Genomic DNA, 4141 nt, shown 5'->3' on the forward strand with positions numbered 1-4141 from the left:
ATTCTTCCTCACCCCATGTTGTGGACAACCCAGCTGACCACTTGGCCCAGCATGCCCGAGGCCTTCCCTCCTCACCAAGAGAGGGAAAGCAACAGGAAACAACAACCACAACTCCCAAAGAGCCCATCTCTTCCCAAATGAAAATATTTTGGAGCTGTGGCCTAAACACAACAATTGTTTGCCAACAAGTCAGAAATGTCTACAAAAATCTCCCCTCTGGTCCAGCGTGAGAACCACTTGGTGCCCAGGAGCAGATGAATGCCATATGGCACTGAGCCTAGAATCATAGAATGGTTTGGGGTGGAAGGGAGCTTTAAAGGTCATCTAGTCCAACCCCCTGGCAGTGAGCAGGGACATCTTCAACTAGATCAGGTTGCTCAGAGCCCCATTGAACCTGACCTTGAATGTTTCCAGGGATGGGGCTTCTACCACCTCTCTGGGCAACCTGTGCCTGTGTTTCACTACCCTCATTGTAAAAAATTTCTTCCTTCTATCTAGTCTAAATCTACCATCTTTTAGTTTAAAATCATCACCCCTTGTCCTATCACCACAGACCCTGCTAAAAAGTTTGTCCCCATCTTTCTTTTGGGCCCCCTTTAAGTATTAAAATACTGCAATAAGGTCTCCATGGAGCCTTCTCTTCTCCAGGCTGAACAGCCCCAACTCTCTCAGCCTGTCCTCACAGGAGAGGTGCTCCAGCCTTCTGATCACTTTTGTGGCCATCCTCTGTGCTGTGGTGGCCATGTGGCCATTTCTCTCTTGTGCTGTCCTGCCTTCAGCCATCCCTGTTTACCTCAGTGAAGAAGGACTTTGATTTGGGCTAGCAAAGGGGGTCGGGGTGATGCAGACCAGGATATTCAGAGTTGATAGGCGCCACAGAGACCCTTGGAGAAGTGCAGCATAGCCTTCAACCGCAGCATCTGACAGCTCACTTGGCTGTGCCTGGCAGCTACTGCCGCGTGGGCACTGCCTGTACAGCAGGCAGCAAATACCCCACCCCTCACCAGCAGGAAGAATTTGAAGATTGCCAGGGTACCATACTGAGGTACATTCACAGAATCACAGAATGTCAGGGATTGGAAGGGACCTCAAAAGATCATCTAGTCCAATCCCCCAATTATATATGTTATATACTAATAGTCCAGGTCCCAAATGTGTCATTTAAACACTTCTTCGTAAGATATTCACACCTCTCCCAGCACCAAAGACATCTCCAGAAGGACTGATCTATTACCCTGCTGCCCCTCTTGAAGTGCCTTGCCCCCCATTAAGTAAACAGTGCAGGAAATCCCTCATATTTACCCGCTCCTGCAAAGCCTTTGGGTTTAACCTTGTCAGGATGCATCTGCCGGAGCGGCGATGTACTGTATGTTCTGTCTCTCCATATGCATGGGTCGAGGAAACAGGCTGCCTACACAGGCATCTTCCAGACGGAGGGGTCCCATCTGCACCCAGACCTTTCTTAGCAGTTGCCAGACTCAGGCGGTACGTGAGAAACGCCTTATGCGTAATTATAGGGCTGTGGTGGCTTGTTTAATTGTTCGGATGAGAGTAGAATACAGCTGTTGAAGGAACTGCTCCCTTGGAAACCGCCCTGTCTACACATTTTAGGACACTCAAGATAAGCTCAGTCTCCTAGGAGGCTCAGGATAGACAGATGTAGTTTCATAGGAGCTGGGGGAGAAAAGAGTCAAACCTCTAACTTTTCAAAGAACAGCTCTCTTCTTTTCTGCACTCCTGACGTAGTTCTGCAAAGACAACAGCACACGTAGGGGACTGGAGACAGGACTGTTACCACGGCTGGTTATTTTTGTTGGAAATGGCCTTTGCTATTTTTCAGTCTAGTTGATTTAGCCAGCGGTTTCCGGAGAACAAAAAAGTCAGTGCTTTCTCTTGACCCTTCATTGCAAAACGCAATCTGAGCTTTAGGAAACTTGTTGTCAGAGGTTCCCATTCCTCAGATCTGCCCTCACTGTCAGAGCCACTGTGAGAAAACACCAAGGGCTGTAGGGTGGCCATCCCACCAGTCGCTGAAGGGCAGCAGCCCTGGGTGCCTGGGCACGGTTTGTGAGAGCCCCTTCTCCAAGGAAGCCATCTACCACAGAGCACGTGGCGCTGCACAGTGCCCAGGTTGTAGGCGCCATAATAAAAAGCATTCCAGAGTGTCTTTTGGGGGTGAATGGAGGAATGCAATTGCTTCCAAAGCAAAAGCAAAGTCTAATTTTGAGAGCTCACTACAGCCGCAGCATTGGTGCGACCCCAGGTTGAACACTCCTTCTCCTCACCTGTATGTGCAGGTAAAAGCAAGCAGCCACTTGCCTTCTTTGTTTTTGTAAAGGAGGTTGGAACCTTTATTCCTGCCTTGAGGAACAGACTGAATTGCTTTTGATGATCCAGAACAACATCATCATCATTTATTCCCTCTCCAAAAGCATGTAGTATTTCAGTTTGATTATTTGCATATAATTTGAGTCACCAGACAAAATACTGCTATAAAAATATAAATATAAAAATACTGGTATAAAAATGCTCCCTAATAAAGAAATCGATAAATGGTGTTTAAGATTAAAGATCCAATATGCAGTTAAATATCATGAAACTGTCACACATCAAGAAAAAAAATTCAGGCCCAGTTTATGAACCATTAAGACTGAACCTATATTTCTGTTTAACCCCAAACCCTTAATTAATTTGTTGCAGGATCAGGGGATTAACACCAAATGCAGCTTGTGCTATGGTCAAAGCACAAGGACAAGGCACAGCAACTTTGCTCCAAGACGATTTCAGAGCTGTCAAAGCATCAAAACCTTCTAAGTCAGGCCCAAATGTGTCATTTAATCTTAAGAAATAATTTTGGAATTTTTTTTTTCTCTTATTACTTTTCTGATTTCTGGCTCAATGGATTGCAGCTCGTTGATCTTTTCAGCTCCTTTCCTCAGAAACAAAAGGCTAGAAGCTGACTCATTTTTAATAGAAGGTATGAGTCTCAAGAGCAGCATGATTTCAGGAGCTCAGATTTTAATGGGAACATCAAATCTATCTGGTATTACGATAAGGTCATCGGAAATTAGCAATACTGAAGGTGTATCCTGGGTGTAATTCTAACATACATTGTAGCTTTTATATCTATATATATATGTGTGTGTCTGTACTGACACTGCCAAGTAACCTCATTGACAAACCTTGAAGTTGAGTATAGTTAGAAATTGAGTTTTCTGAAAATTTAGACCAAAAGTAAAGGTTGTTTTTCTTTTCTCTAATTTTAAAAAGAAAAAGGAAATTGGCCTCTGTAAGTGTTCATACACATCATCTCAAAAGGGTGGGAGCATTTTCCTTTGAACCTTCCCATAGCTGGGTTGGCCTCAGCCCTGCCAGGATGACATCCTTGTCAGAGAAAGGGAAAGTAAAAGTTTGCACAGGAATGGAAGTGATCCATTTGACAATGTTTTGTCTAATGATTCACCCACAAAAGCAAATAAATTCAATTCTAATGAGGGATACCATTACTCAAAGTCCTCTCCTTTTCCGCAAGTGGAGAATTACTTCTTTCAGGTATTCAGCGGGCAGGTGAGGGTGGTGAAGGTGAGGAGACAAGGTCTGTGGAGGACTTCACATTAGCCATGCGAGCCTACCTGAAACTTCAAGGGTGAGGACTTGCAGAGGAGCTCACAACACCAAGTACCAAGCAACACATCCAGAGCAGAAAACTCCATGTCTGAAGCGATGCCTGTGGGCAAACAGCATGGACTGGGGCCATTGCTGGGCTCCAGGCGTGCTGCTATGCTGGGGAGCAAGCACGAGCACTGAGGAGCCTGGGGAGAGGGACAACTGGGAAACAACTGCTCTTGCGGAGTGAGCAAAAGGATGAAAACAAATTTAAACACATGCCTGGAGGACACATCCAAAGGCAACTCCAAAATGTGGGCATCCAGCTGCAGCCTCAGGTTTGGGAAATCCCTAAGTTCTTGGCTGCTAGAAGGTAAGAAAATAGTCAGGGACAAGGATGGCTCCACACCTTCCCTCATGTGTCTGCTCCTGGCCATGGACAGACAGAGGTGCTGAGCCAGGTGGGCTGGGTCCATCCTCACCCATAGCCCAGGCAAGGGCATTGTGGATGGGTGACGCACCAAGTAGCTCAATT

Source organism: Antrostomus carolinensis, unplaced genomic scaffold (assembly GCF_000700745.2).
Source record: "Antrostomus carolinensis isolate BGI_N321 unplaced genomic scaffold, ASM70074v2 scaffold20766, whole genome shotgun sequence".
Lineage (NCBI taxonomy): Eukaryota > Metazoa > Chordata > Aves > Caprimulgiformes > Caprimulgidae > Antrostomus > Antrostomus carolinensis.